Source organism: Argopecten irradians, chromosome 7 (genome assembly GCF_041381155.1).
Source record: "Argopecten irradians isolate NY chromosome 7, Ai_NY, whole genome shotgun sequence".
NCBI lineage: Eukaryota > Metazoa > Mollusca > Bivalvia > Pectinida > Pectinidae > Argopecten > Argopecten irradians.
The window spans coordinates 5,698,609-5,715,099 of NC_091140.1; the positions used below are offsets into that span (position 1 = coordinate 5,698,609).

At 35.7% G+C, this 16,491-nt stretch overlaps 1 protein-coding gene across 6 annotated transcripts in view; it reads right to left on the reverse strand.

The window, feature by feature from the left end:
- LOC138327353 (glycine receptor subunit alphaZ1-like) overlaps positions 1–16,491 on the reverse strand; it is a 129,521-nt gene that overhangs the window by 99,468 nt on the left and 13,562 nt on the right. The window contains exon 1 of one of the 6 annotated variants that reach the window (XM_069273383.1): positions 2,010–2,027. The exons of 4 other annotated variants lie outside the window; for them this stretch is intronic. The gene's annotated coding sequence lies outside the window, so the exon portion shown is untranslated. Of the gene's footprint in view, positions 1–1,858; positions 1,969–2,009; positions 2,028–16,491 lie in introns of those variants that run through there. One more of the 6 variants, XM_069273382.1, reaches the window with a different exon arrangement.

A 16,491-nucleotide genomic window follows, 5' to 3' on the forward strand; every position in this document is an offset into this window, starting at 1 on the left:
ATTTATCCTTCACAATTTCAATAAAACTAAAACCACATGTCTCTGTTAGTTAATACATCAACGGACTGGCGATATCGGTTAGTAAAGATAGTCATACCCTCTGCTCCATGACATCAAACTGGTAGCTGTATGGATATATCTCGCGGTTATTATTGGTGTTAAACGCTTTTCAGATAGGTTTATTTTTATATAAATGTCATTCACACATACATGACGATTTAGTTACCAGGTAGCTACCATCAATCATATATAAGCAATACACAAATCAATTACACAATTATCCATTGTCCAAAATTTTATTTAAGAAGTAGAAGAGCTAATATCTTCTTCGTGGTACGTATTATATTAATATCAGTAAAGTTATATAATGAAAAATAGAATAGCGACAACGCTATCAGGGGTCATACTAAAAAGCACTCTAGCGAATATCACACCACAAAATATAAAAATTAATATATGAAGATCGCACATCATCCAAATAAAATCATCGATCTGTGTCCCCACACAATTCCCCAGTGACACTTACAGCACTGCTCTTATCTCGAAAAGAGAAATATTGTTTGTCATTTGTAATATCATTTGACAAATAATAAGTAAATATTATGTATGATTTTATTCAAATAAGGAAAACATACTAGAATCTTATAAATATATCGTTCTGATCAAATAAGGAAAACATACTAGTATCTTATAAATGTATCGTTCTGATCAAATAAGGAAAACATACTAGTATCTTGTAAATATATCGTTCTGATCAAATAAGGAAAACATACTAGCATCTTATAAATATATCGTTCTGATCAAATAAGGAAAACATACAAGTATCGTATAAATATATCGTTCTGATCAAATAAGGAAAGCATACTAGTATCTTATAAATATATCGTTCTGGTCAAATAAGGAAAACATACTCGTATCTTATAAATATATCGTTCTGATCAAATAAGGAAAACATACTCGTATCTTATAAATATATCGTTCTGATCAAATAAGGAAAACATACTCGTATCTTATAAATATATCGTTCTGATCAAATAAAGAAAACATACTAGTATCTTATAAATATATCGTTCTGATCAAATAAGGAAAACATATTCGTATCTTATAAATATATCGTTCTGATCAAATAAGGAAAACATACTAGTATCTTATAAATATATCGTTCTGAGGTGTCTATTATCTTTTTACATTTATGTTTGGCAGACATTCCTATAATTCGATGTCTGTTAAAAAACCGGTGTTGTTTTGCTGCGTTTGCTTATACATTGTTAAACAAAGAATGAATTACATTTATAGTAGTGTAAAACAAATCGTCTGATGATTCAGGGTTAGGCTAAAAATGGGTAATATCCTATATATAACAGGCGAGGTCGTCCAAAGTAGTCTGAGGACAGGCTGTGTTATATCTTTGACGTGTAGCAGATAATTTGAAACGTCTGGTTAGTAATGTCTGTATTTCTATCATGTCATCACGCTTCAAGGGGTTACTTATGGTTTAGTAGAAAGGACAATATTGCTATATGACATTATAGGAGCTAAGTAAACAACAAGGCAAAACGGAACAACGACACTATTTCTCTGTAAAATGAACATATTGTTGCTATACTTGATTGATTTACCGCTGTCAGATTCATTGTAAGGTCAAATAAAGAATGGCCATTGCTTTCCTGTAAATAATTCATGTATTCGATTGTGCGATAAAAATGTGCTTGTGCCAGTTCTTTCTATACTTAAGACACATTGTACCCTAAGAAAAAAAATAGACATATCCGTTTGCCAGTGGAGAACTTCATTATTGATAGATAGCGTCTTTAAAAATTGGTACGTCTTCTGGACTTAATCACTTATTATAACCCACCTGATAGATCCAAACGGTCGTCATTGCAGAATTAAGAATCCCTGGTGGATATGTCCTTGTCGCTGTGGAACGGATTATTGTAGTCTAGCTAGCACTAACTGTTATAGGTACGAGTTTACACAAACAGTAGACGAATGTTGGGAATACTTACATAGGTATACGTCAATCACTGGCCAGCCATTACCGATAGATAGGTCCTAAATCGTACCACGTGTGCGGAGACGGGGAGAAGGATTACGGTCTGTCTAGTTAAAATACTAGTTACACATACCTCAATACTACAAGATACCTTTAACATAGATATATACTAAAGAAACAAAATACTTCTTAAACATTTAGCTAGCTGCAAAGAAAGTTAAACACTTCTATCGGAAAGTGAAAGGTGAGGAGATAATCCTTTGCTCTCCAATAAAAAAACGGAAACGGAGGTGAAAAATGACTTCTCGTCTATTTCTTTATACTCTCTTCTCCATACATGTAGTTTACGCAGTACTTTTATCTGCTGCTGTTAAATATGCAAAGTAAACATCAATTAATCGAGATAATGTATGTATTGTATGTAGCGCAGTTTAATAGTACTAGGTCCATAGTTTAACCATCACCGTCTGTTGGTATGTTACGGACTTCTACCCATCACAGCCATAATTAATTAATATACCATTTGGTGTTATTAGGTTAATGTGTTTTGTTTGGCTTCTTTTTCACATTGATTTTCAATAAAAGTTGATAATAAAACAAGCAGAATCAATTAGCATATACAAATATAAATCAAAATAACTATAACATAATGACCAATTAAAATCAATGACATCTTGTCCACAAATAAACGACAACGACAACATTAGACTAGTGTAGATTAAAAGTTGTTTGATTTTTGAAAATTTTCCTTGGATTTCCGGGGATTAACCAAATAATGTTTGACATTTTATATATGAATCGACCATTCAATGACCAAGATAAAGGGGGATTGCCTCGTTTTAAGCTGTTATTTGAATTTCAGGATTTAGTCAAATAGAATTTTTATAGTATCCATTAATTAACCGTTTACACAAATTTTGTAGTAGAAGACACAGTGTTAATCAGTTTTACATCATCTACCCCCTCTCCATCTGTTTCTCTGTCTCATTTCAAGCGTTGTATTGAAATAACAGGAGCCAGAATATTGTTTTGACAGTGAGAGGAAATTCCGCTAGAAAGTTACATTAATCATATTCCATTTGGGCCGTTTAGTTTACCAGCTGTGATAGCTGTTTATGTTGGAACGCCATTTAATTGAGCACCCCATCAAAGACGAAACACGTTGGCCAATTCAATGATAGAATCTCACTCAGTTTACCTGAGCATGCTGCATATGGCAAAGTGATCATGACCCGGAGAGAAGCTAGTACAGTGGTGATGCGCATAGAAATGATATCGAACTGATGTGTCTAAATCAGCCAGTGTTTTATTCTGCTAGATGTGGAATTTAATTTGTCAAAATGATTGTTTAAACCCTGCTAAATATTTAAACCGAAGTCATTTTACTTACATGTAGCTTAGCAGAGTAATGCTGAACAAATGCGCTTTGCCTTCTCTGTTTAACATCCGTATGCACCTATATTAGCGATTGCCAAGCCATTGATGTAGTTTTACAAATAAACGCCGGAGATATCAGTAATCTGTATCTGGGGATATCTAATAAGCATTTAAATATGTCTGTCATTAACGGAGGAAATATTATGATAAAGTGTTAAAGAGAATATAACATATATAAAGCATATGGTGGTATAGAGCGATTAAGCTAGAATATATCTCACATGGTCGAACTAGCTTTACTACTATAAACTGTTGTGTCCAGTCGACTGGTCAGTACACTATATAACAATAATAAAATAATTTGTATGTATGTTAGACATTGTCTATCGTATTTTGCGTTGCAGACTAACGCGTAAAGCTGACGACAAAGTACAATCACGGAACTTACTGTCAAAAACGTAACAGCTATTCACCTTACGTATCTGTACAAAGTAGCCCTTGAAGCCCACAGTACATCTAATTACCTATCTGTACAATTTTGTATAGTTGTCTTTCAAAATTACAATCTACTAGCAGAATGATGAAAGGTGGTGATGGAGATATTGTTGTTCAATAAAACTTTGTAGGCTTATTTAACTAGATATAACCTTACATGAAAAACTCCCCATTTTATGCTTTCACATTAGACCTTCATGATAACTTGAACATACCACATCATTACCTTAATCTACAACCTCTATGTTAAATACAACAAAAGTTTATCTTATGGGAACATCCTGTTTGATAAAGGAGATAACACCTTCAGTGATAGTTGTAAAGTGATGATGTCTAAATCCCTCAGCAGGTACAGATTGCACTGATGGTAAGAAAATAAACAAGTCAACTTCTGATAGACAGAAAACTATCATGTTACCCTCGATGAGGATAGGCCCACCGACGACGATCGTTTCTTATTTCTGTTTCACCATTACCTTTAGACAATAGTTCTCTACATGGTTTGTGTTTAATGGCATTCATTATCATTACCTATAGGCCATTTAACAACACAAACAATGGGATACGCACATGCACTGTAACATATACACCATACTTTTTTCACAATTTTATTTCTTCAGCAGATGCACAACATTGCAATGACATAACCCTGCATATTCCCATGCTCCGTTACCATACAAAACAAGCATTACTGTAAAAGCATGTAAAAGCAGTACAAAGGGAGTCACGGCTTTTGATTTCATAAAATCAGGAAATTATTCAGGAATTATATAGTATTGGTCAGCTTCTAATGAAAAGGAGAGGAAAACTTTAAAGGCAAACAGGATACATTTATTACTAACCTCTGATTGCAATTATGCAAAGTTTATACTGTACCAAGTTTTACTGCCATTGCAGCATTCTATAGTGCAGGAGTATTGTTGTTTAAGATAAAATGTTACATGATAAGCCTGTACAGAGTATACTATCACAACATACATCCAAGAAGAAAGAGTGCACTCTTGTGTATCGCTGCATGTTTGACTACAAACTCAGTGATTTATCAGGTAAAAGTAAATTTATCATGTGCATTTCTGTAAGAGATATTAGGATACCAAAATAAATGTACTATGATCAAGTTAGGTATTACGTGTGTTATTAGAAGAATAAATACCTCCCAATTACATAGAAACACATTCACAATTAATGCAACAAAGGCTGATTGAAGCATAATATCATATATGTTATATTATCATCGGAAATCTTCAAGTCACATTAGCTCAACGTCATTTTTATTTCATTTTGAATCGCTGATTTGTCCTTTGCATAAATGCCAAGGCTACTTGTTATAAATATGGCAGTGGTAGATTTCTCACAATGTTTGCTTTTTCACCATTTATTGTTAAATAAAAACGTGATTGACATCCTGTTCCGCGAAAAAAAATTCTGATATCTACATATTAACTGTCACTTAATGCCAATGTTATGGGGCTAATGTTTTCATGCGCTAGATATTGCTGTATCGGGTCAGTGATTTAATTTGTAGTTAACATGTTAATGGCATCATGTACGCATGCGTGGAGTGAATATACATTCTATCAAATCCGACAGTGTGTAAACCTAAGATAAGGCGTTATTGAGGTTCCGTGTACATAATATCAATTATATGTAGTTAATGCCACGAACACAAACGTCATTACACGTCGCTAATGTATCGTTTTTATGATGATTGTGTCTTAAATTGTCCCATGGAAAAAAAGTTATTTTACAAACATTACCTACAAGCTATAGTTATAGGCTAGCTTATTCCATGTAACAATATTCCCTAAAGGTGACAACCTTTGATTTGCCAATGGATGTTTACCTTCAGTTTTCAGAGAGTATCGAATAGATTTATCTCAAAGTCAATTTGAATGTGTCACATGGAATCATGCTGTGTCTGTTGATCTACAAGAAATCAATAAAATACAAAAGATAAACAAATCCGACAATCTATTAGAATTTGACAATAATATACAATAATAGAGTGAAGTTTAAATATGAAATGTGGATGTTTGTTACCTATTAAAATATATAGATAGGGTTAATACCAATATCCTCGTGAATGTTTTATCAAGATGTAGTTCATTCTATAGTCTTATTTATGTAATTTTGAAAGACAACTAAACAAAATTTCTAGATACGAATGTTAAAAAATAACCTCTTATTACTCTGTTGAGTAAAGTTATGTGATTCAGTAAGCAAACCTATTCATTGCATCTCTTATTAATGTAATTGTATAAGTACATAATATTATGTAGTACTCCCTATATCAGGATGTACAGGATCGTATTAACAAACTACTATACGCATATGACTTTATACTGTTAAACACGTACATCGTAAGACGTTATCACATTGCAATACCATAGATACAGTCCATGGTACAGTTCCTCACTGACTTTTCAACACTTGATGCTATAGGGTTAAAGAAGCGATGCGGATCTTTAGTAATATCTTCATTCCCATTGGAGGAACTGATACATCCTATGTATTTTTGTATAGAATACATTTTACAGCCAATTCGTTTGCTTTGAAAAATACATTTTACCTTACATCGATGTTTGATGGAACGGCAGCGCGCGCTTTAGCGGTTTCTGCCAAGCGCATCGCAATGTGGTCCGCCAATTTCACAGCCAAATCCTTCGCTATACCACGGGAGCGGGAATTAATTTCTTTGTAAATCCAGTTTGCTGAGGTCGACCACATATTTTGTTTATGAAAAATTGTTGACATTTTCTCTTGGTTTTACAACTCTTGTGTTACTTCGAGATTGTCGCGACGACGTTCGGAAGAGTTCGGAATGATTCGGCATCTTTCGAGCCTATTTTCCACGTGTACACGTTAAAAAGATTTTTGACATTTATAATTAAAAATACTTCCAGTGTTGTAACTTTATAAAAAGTGGTAAAATTAGAAAGTTTTAAACTCAGACAGACGGCGAAAAATATGTATAACACTTAAACAGTTTTCATTACGACAAAAAGAGCGAAAGTGATAGACCATACAACTTTACGTATAAGACATGCAATTCAAAACACACGTATACTGTAAACCATTTTAGTTTTTATACGGTATGCTGCGTCTTCTTGGTTTTTTCATCAATTCTCGACCAGTTAAATTCGTACATAACTGTTATACAATTCTCGACTAGTTGCATTTGTACATAACTGTTATACAATTCTCGACTAGTTGTATTTGTACATAACTGTTATACAATTCTCGACTAGTTGTATTTGTACAATATTGTTATACAATTATCGACTAGTTGTATTTGTACATAACTGTTATCCAATTATCGACTAGTTGTATTTGTACATAACTGTTATGCAATTATCGACTAGTTGTATTTGTACATAACCGCTATACAATTCCCGACCAGTTGTATTCGTATATAACTATTATACAATTTCCGACCAGTTGTATTCGTATATAACTGTTATACAATTGCCGACCAGTTGTATTCGTATATAAATGTTATATAATTATTTACGTAAAGCTATCCCTCACAACTATAAATGAACACATGAATGAACTTATATTCCTCTTAATCTGGATCAGTCTACAAGGTTTGTTTTTTCGAGAGTGAAATAGAAGTAGTATTTTATCTCTAACATAATGTAAATTTCAGGAGAGTTAACCGATAACTGATAGATGTAATAAGCGTGTGACGGTCAAGGTCATTTATTTGAACAAACTTGGTAGCCCTTCATTCCAGCATCCTACAGGCTAAATATCAGTACCCTGGGACTTCTGGTTCTTGAAGAGAAGTCGTTTAAAGATTTTAGCCTTTCTGACCCATGTGACCTTGAATGAAGGTCAAGGTCATTCTTTTGAACAAACTTGGTAGCCTTTCATCCAAGCATCCTACGAGCCTATTACCAGTACCCTGGGCCGTATGGTTCTTGAGAAGAAGTCGTTTAAAGATTTTAGCCTTTTTGACCCCTGTGACCTTGAATGAAGGTTAAGGTCATTCATTTGAAGAAACTTTGTAGCTCTTCATCCCAGCATGCCACAGGCCAAATATCAAAAAAAAATATCAAATATCAATACCCTGGGCCTTCTGGTTATTGAGAAGAAGTCGTTTGAATGAAAAGTTTACGGACGGCGGACGGCGGACGGCGCACGACGACGGACGGCGCATGATGACAATAAGTCATCCTGACCCTTCGGGTCAGATGACCTAAAAATCTTTAAAACATTACGTTAATGATAATTTCCATCGCACTAACAAGCATGGTACGTGACCAAGCGACTTTTTTGACACCATTCCTACAAACGTTAGAACATGTTAATCTTCGTAATCGTTATCACCGTGTTTAAAGGTTACGTTAGAACATGTTAACCTTCGTAATCGTTATCACCGTGTTTAGAGGTTACGTTAGAACATGTTAACCTTCGTAATCGTTATCACCGTGTTTAGAGGTTACGTTAGAACATGTTAACCTTCGTAATCGTTATCACCGTGTTTAGATGTTTCGTTAGAACATGTTAACCTTCGTAATCGTTATCACCGTGTTTAGATGTTACGTTAGAACATGTTAACCTTCGTAATCGTTATCACCGTGTTTAGAGGTTACGTTAGAACATGTTAACCTTCGTAATCGTTATCACCGTGTTTAGAGGTTACGTTAGAACATGTTAACCTTCGTAATCGTTATCACCGTGTTTAGAGGTTACGTTAGAACATGTTAACCTTCGTAATCGTTATCACCGTGTTTAGAGGTTACGTTAGAACATGTTAACCTTCGTAATCGTTATCACCGTGTTTAGAGGTTACGTTAGAACATGTTAACCTTCGTAATCGTTATCACCGTGTTTAGAGGTTACGTTAGAACATGTTAACCTTCGTAATCGTTATCACCGTGTTTAGAGGTTACGTTAGAACATGTTAACCTACGTAATCGTTATCACCGTGTTTAGAGGTTACGTTAGAACATGTTAACCTACGTAATCGTTATCACCGTGTTTAGAGGTTACGTTAGAACATGTTAACCTTCGTAATCGTTATCACTGTGTTTAGAGGTTACGTTAGAACATGTTAACCTTCGTAATCGTTATCACTGTGTTTAGAGGTTACGTTAGAACATGTTAACCTTCGTAATCGTTATCACCGTGTTTAGAGGTTACGTTAGAACATGTTAACCTTCGTAATCGTTATCACCGTGTTTAGAGGTTTCGTTAGAACATGTTAACCTTCGTAATCGTTATCACCGTGTTTAGAGGTTACGTTAGAACATGTTAACCTTCGTAATCGTTATCACCGTGTTTAGAGGTTACGTTAGAACATGTTAACCTTCGTAATCGTTATCACCGTGTTTAGAGGTTACGTTAGAACATGTTAACATTCGTAATCGTTATCACCGTGTTTAGAGGTTACGTTAGAACATGTTAACCTTCGTAATCGTTATCACCGTGTTTAGAGGTTACGTTAGAACATGTTAACCTTCGTAATCGTTATCATTGTGTTTAGAGGTTACGTTAGAACATGTTAACCTTCGTAATCGTTATCACCGTGTTTAGAGGTTACGTTAGAACATGTTAACCTTCGTAATCGTTATCACTGTGTTTAGAGGTTACGTTAGAACATGTTAACCTTCGTAATCGTTATCACGTTTTAGGTTACGTTAGATGTACTGTTCGTTCACTGTTTAGAGGTTACGTTAGAACATGTTAACCTTCGTAATCGTTATCACCGTGTTTAGAGGTTACGTTAGAACATGTTAACCTTCGTAATCGTTATCACTGTGTTTAGAGGTTACGTTAGAACATGTTAACCTTCGTAATCGTTATCACCGTGTTTAGAGGTTACGTTAGAACATGTTAACCTTCGTAATCGTTATCACCGTGTTTAGAGGTTACGTTAGAACATGTTAACCTTCGTAATCGTTATCACTGTGTTTAGAGGTTACGTTAGAACATGTTAACCTTCGTAATCGTTATCACCGTGTTTAGAGGTTACGTTAGAACATGTTAACCTTCGTAATCGTTATCACCGTGTTTAGAGGTTACGTTAGAACATGTTAACCTTCGTAATCGTTATCACCGTGTTTAGAGGTTTACGTTAGAACATGTTAACCTTCGTAATCGTTATCACCGTGTTTAGAGGTTACGTTAGAACATGTTAACCTTCGTAATCGTTATCACCGTGTTTAGAGGTTACGTTAGAACATGTTAACCTTCGTAATCGTTATCACCGTGTTTAGAGTTTACGTTAGAACATGTTAACCTTCGTAATCGTTATCACCGTGTTTAGAGGTTACGTTAGAACATGTTAACCTTCGTAATCGTTATCACCGTGTTTAGAGGTTACGTTAGAACATGTTAACCTTCGTAATCGTTATCACCGTGTTTAGAGGTTACGTTAGAACATGTTAACCTTCGTAATCGTTATCACCGTGTTAAGAGGTTACGTTAGAACATGTTAACCTTCGTAATCGTTATCACCGTGTTTAGAGGTTACGTTAGAACATGTTAACCTTCGTAATCGTTATCACCGTGTTTAGAGGTTACGTTAGAACATGTTAACCTTCGTAATCGTTATCACCGTGTTTAGAGGTTACGTTTAGAACATGTTAACCTTCGTAATCGTTATCACCGTGTTTAGAGGTTACGTTAGAACATGTTAACCTTCGTAATCGTTATCACCGTGTTTAGAGGTTACGTTAGAACATGTTAACCTACGTAATCGTTATCACCGTGTTTAGAGGTTACGTTAGAACATGTTAACCTTCGTAATCGTTATCACCGTGTTTAGAGGTTACGTTAGAACATGTTAACCTACGTAATCGTTATCACCGTGTTTAGAGGTTACGTTAGAACATGTTAACCTTCGTAATCGTTATCACCGTGTTTAGAGGTTAGGTTAGAACATGTTAACCTACGTAATCGTTATCACCGTGTTTAGAGGTTACGTTAGAACATGTTAACCTTCGTAATCGTTATCACCGTGTTTAGAGGTTACGTTAGAACATGTTAACCTTCGTAAATCGTTATCACCGTGTTTAGAGGTTACGTTAGAACATGTTAACCTTCGTAATCGTTATCACCGTGTTTAGAGGTTACGTTAGAACATGTTAACCTTCGTAATCGTTATCACCGTGTTTAGAGGTTACGTTAGAACATGTTAACCTACGTAATCGTTATCACTGTGTTTAGAGGTTACGTTAGAACATGTTAACCTTCGTAATCGTTATCACCGTGTTTAGAGGTTACGTTAGAACATGTTAACCTTCGTAATCGTTATCACGTGTTTAGAGGTTACGTTAGAACATGTTAACCTTCGTAATCGTTATCACCGTGTTTAGAGGTTACGTTAGAACATGTTAACCTTCGTAATCGTTATCACCGTGTTTAGAGGTTTACGTTAGAACATGTTAACCTTCGTAATCGTTATCACCGTGTTTAGAGGTTACGTTAGAACATGTTAACCTTCGTAATCGTTATCACCGTGTTTAGAGGTTACGTTAGAACATGTTAACCTTCGTAATCGTTATCACCGTGTTTAGAGGTTACGTTAGAACATGTTAACCTTCGTAATCGTTATCACCGTGTTTAGAGGTTACGTTAGAACATGTTAACCTTCGTAATCGTTATCACCGTGTTTAGAGGTTACGTTAGAACATGTTAACCTTCGTAATCGTTTATCACCGTGTTTAGAGGTTACGTTAGAACATGTTAACCTTCGTAATCGTTATCACCGTGTTTAGAGGTTACGTTAGAACATGTTAACCTTCGTAATCGTTATCACCGTGTTTAGAGGTTACGTTAGAACATGTTAACCTTCGTAATCGTTATCACCGTGTTTAGAGGTTACGTTAGAACATGTTAACCTTCGTAATCGTTATCACCGTGTTTTTTAGAGGTTACGTTAGAACATGTTAACCTTCGTAATCGTTATCACCGTGTTTAGAGGTTACGTTAGAACATGTTAACCTTCGTAATCGTTATCACCGTGTTTAGAGGTTACGTTAGAACATGTTAACCTTCGTAATCGTTATCACCGTGTTTAGAGGTTACGTTAGAACATGTTAACCTTCGTAATCGTTATCACCGTGTTTAGAGGTTACGTTAGAACATGTTAACCTTCGTAATCGTTATCACCGTGTTTAGAGGTTACGTTAGAACATGTTAACCTTCGTAATCGTTATCACTGTGTTTAGAGGTTACGTTAGAACATGTTAACCTTCGTAATCGTTATCACCGTGTTTAGAGGTTACGTTAGAACATGTTAACCTTCGTAATCGTTATCACCGTGTTTGAGGTTACGTTAGAACATGTTAACCTTCGTAATCGTTATCACCGTGTTTAGAGGTTACGTTAGAACATGTTAACCTTCGTAATCGTTATCACCGTGTTTAGAGGTTACGTTAGAACATGTTAACCTTCGTAATCGTTATCACCGTGTTTAGAGGTTACGTTAGAACATGTTAACCTTTGTAATCGTTATCACCGTGTTTAGAGGTTACGTTTGAGCATGTTAATCTTCGTAATCGTTATCACCGTGTTTAGAGGTTACGTTAGAACATGTTAACCTTCGTAATCGTTATCACCGTGTTTTAGGTTACGTTAGAACATGTTAACCTTCGTAATCGTTATCACCGTGTTTAGAGGTTACGTTAGAACATGTTAACCTTCGTAATCGTTATCACCGTGTTTAGAGGTTACGTTAGAACATGTTAACCTTCGTAATCGTTATCACCGTGTTTAGAGGTTACGTTAGAACATGTTAACCTTCGTAATCGTTATCACCGTGTTTAGAGGTTACGTTAGAACATGTTAACCTTCGTAATCGTTATCACCGTGTTTAGAGGTTACGTTAGAACATGTTAACCTTCGTAATCGTTATCACCGTGTTTAGAGGTTACGTTAGAACATGTTAACCTTCGTAATCGTTATCACCGTGTTTAGAGGTTACGTTAGAACATGTTAACCTTCGTAATCGTTATCACCGTGTTTAGAGGTTACGTTAGAACATGTTAACCTTCGTAATCGTTATCACCGTGTTTAGAGGTTACGTTAGAACATGTTAACCTTCGTAATCGTTATCACTGTGTTTAGAGGTTACGTTAGAACATGTTAACCTTCGTAATCGTTATCACCGTGTTTAGAGGTTAGGTTAGAACATGTTAACCTTCGTAATCGTTATCACCGTGTTTAGAGGTTACGTTAGAACATGTTAACCTTCGTAATCGTTATCACCGTGTTTAGAGGTTACGTTAGAACATGTTAACCTTCGTAATCGTTATCACCGTGTTTAGAGGTTACGTTAGAACATGTTAACCTTCGTAATCGTTATCACCGTGTTTAGAGGTTACGTTAGAACATGTTAACCTTCGTAATCGTTATCACCGTGTTTAGAGGTTACGTTAGAACATGTTAACCTTCGTAATCGTTATCACCGTGTTTAGAGGTTACGTTAGAACATGTTAACCTTCGTAATCGTTATCACCGTGTTTAGAGGTTACGTTAGAACATGTTAACCTTCGTTATCGTTATCACCGTGTTTAGAGGTTACGTTAGAACATGTTAACCTTCGTAATCGTTATCACCGTGTTTAGAGGTTACGTTAGAACATGTTAACCTTCGTAATCGTTATCACCGTGTTTAGAGGTTACGTTAGAACATGTTAACCTTCGTAATCGTTATCACGTGTTTAGAGGTTACGTTAGAACATGTTAACCTTCGTAATCGTTATCACCGTGTTTAGAGGTTACGTTAGAACATGTTAACCTTCGTAATCGTTATCACCGTGTTTAGAGGTTACGTTAGAACATGTTAACCTTCGTAATCGTTATCACCGTGTTTAGAGGTTACGTTAGAACATGTTAACCTTCGTAATCGTTATCACCGTGTTTAGAGGTTACGTTAGAACATGTTAACCTTCGTAATCGTTATCACCGTGTTTAGAGGTTACGTTAGAACATGTTAACCTTCGTAATCGTTATCACGTGTTAGAGGTTACGTTAGAACATGTTAACCTTCGTAATCGTTATCACCGTGTTTAGAGGTTACGTTAGAACATGTTAACCTTCGTAATCGTTATCACCGTGTTTAGAGGTTACGTTAGAACATGTTAACCTTCGTAATCGTTATCACCGTGTTTAGAGGTTACGTTAGAACATGTTAACCTTCGTAATCGTTATCACCGTGTTTAGAGGTTACGTTAGAACATGTTAACCTTCGTAATCGTTATCACCGTGTTTAGAGGTTACGTTAGAACATGTTAACCTTCGTAATCGTTATCACCGTGTTTAGAGGTTACGTTAGAACATGTTAACCTTCGTAATCGTTATCACCGTGTTTAGAGGTTACGTTAGAACATGTTAACCTTCGTAATCGTTATCACCGTGTTTAGAGGTTACGTTAGAACATGTTAACCTTCGTAATCGTTATCACGTGTGTTTAGAGGTTACGTTAGAACATGTTAACCTTCGTAATCGTTATCACCGTGTTTAGAGGTTACGTTAGAACATGTTAACCTTCGTAATCGTTATCACCGTGTTTAGAGGTTACGTTAGAACATGTTAACCTTCGTAATCGTTATCACCGTGTTTAGAGGTTACGTTAGAACATGTTAACCTTCGTAATCGTTATCACCGTGTTTAGAGGTTACGTTAGAACATGTTAACCTTCGTAATCGTTATCACCGTGTTTAGAGGTTACGTTAGAACATGTTAACCTTCGTAATCGTTATCACCGTGTTTAGAGGTTACGTTAGAACATGTTAACCTTCGTAATCGTTATCACCGTGTTTAGAGGTTACGTTAGAACATGTTAACCTTCGTAATCGTTATCACCGTGTTTAGAGGTTACGTTAGAACATGTTAACCTTCGTAATCGTTATCACCGTGTTTAGAGGTTACGTTAGAACATGTTAACCTTCGTAATCGTTATCACCGTGTTTAGAGGTTACGTTAGAACAGTTAACCTTCGTAATCGTTATCACCGTGTTTAGAGGTTACGTTAGAACATGTTAACCTTCGTAATCGTTATCACCGTGTTTAGAGGTTACGTTAGAACATGTTAACCTTCGTAATCGTTATCACCGTGTTTAGAGGTTACGTTAGAACATGTTAACCTTCGTAATCGTTATCACCGTGTTTAGAGGTTACGTTAGAACATGTTAACCTTCGTAATCGTTATCACCGTGTTTAGAGGTTACGTTATATTATTACATGTTAACCTTCGTAATCGTTATCACCGTGTTTAGAGGTTACGTTAGAACATGTTAACCTTCGTAATCGTTATCACCGTGTTTAGAGGTTACGTTAGAACATGTTAACCTTCGTAATCGTTATCACCGTGTTTAGAGGTTACGTTAGAACATGTTAACCTTCGTAATCGTTATCACCGTGTTTAGAGGTTACGTTAGAACATGTTAACCTTCGTAATCGTTATCACTGTGTTTAGAGGTTATGTTAGAACATGTTAACCTTCGTAATCGTTATCACCGTGTTTAGAGGTTACGTTAGAACATGTTAACCTTCGTAATCGTTATCACCGTGTTTAGAGGTTACGTTAGAACATGTTAACCTTCGTAATCGTTATCACCGTGTTTAGAGGTTACGTTAGAACATGTTAACCTTCGTAATCGTTATCACCGTATTTAGAGGTTACGTTAGAACATGTTAACCTTCGTAATCGTTATCACCGTGTTTAGAGGTTACGTTAGAACATGTTAACCTTCGTAATCGTTATCACCGTGTTTAGAGGTTACGTTAGAACATGTTAACCTTCGTAATCGTTATCACCGTGTTTAGAGGTTACGTTAGAACATGTTAACCTTCGTAATCGTTATCACCGTGTTTAGAGGTTACGTTAGAACATGTTAACCTTCGTAATCGTTATCACCGTGTTTAGAGGTTACGTTAGAACATGTTAACCTTCGTAATCGTTATCACCGTGTTTAGAGGTTACGTTAGAACATGTTAACCTTCGTAATCGTTATCACCGTGTTTAGAGGTTACGTTAGAACATGTTAACCTTCGTAATCGTTATCACCGTGTTTAGAGGTTACGTTAGAACATGTTTAACCTTCGTAATCGTCTAATCATCCGTGTTTAGAGGTTACGTTAGAACATGTTAACCTTCGTAATCGTTATCACCGTGTTTAGAGGTTACGTTAGAACATGTTAACCTTCGTAATCGTTATCACCGTGTTTAGAGGTTAGGTTAGAACATGTTAACCTTCGTAATCGTTATCACCGTGTTTAGAGGTTACGTTAGAACATGTTAACCTTCGTAATCGTTATCACCGTGTTTAGAGGTTACGTTAGAACATGTTAACCTTCGTAATCGTTATCACCGTGTTTAGAGGTTACGTTAGAACATGTTAACCTTCGTAATCGTTATCACCGTGTTTAGAGGTTACGTTAGAACATGTTAACCTTCGTAATCGTTATCACCGTGTTTAGAGGTTACGTTAGAACATGTTAACCTTCGTAATCGTTATCACCGTGTTTAGAGGTTACGTTAGAACATGTTAACCTTCGTAATCGTTATCACCGTGTTTAGAGGTTACGTTAGAACATGTTAACCTTCGTAATCGTTATCACCGTGTTTAGAGGTTACGTTAGAACATGTTAACCTTCGTAATCGTTATC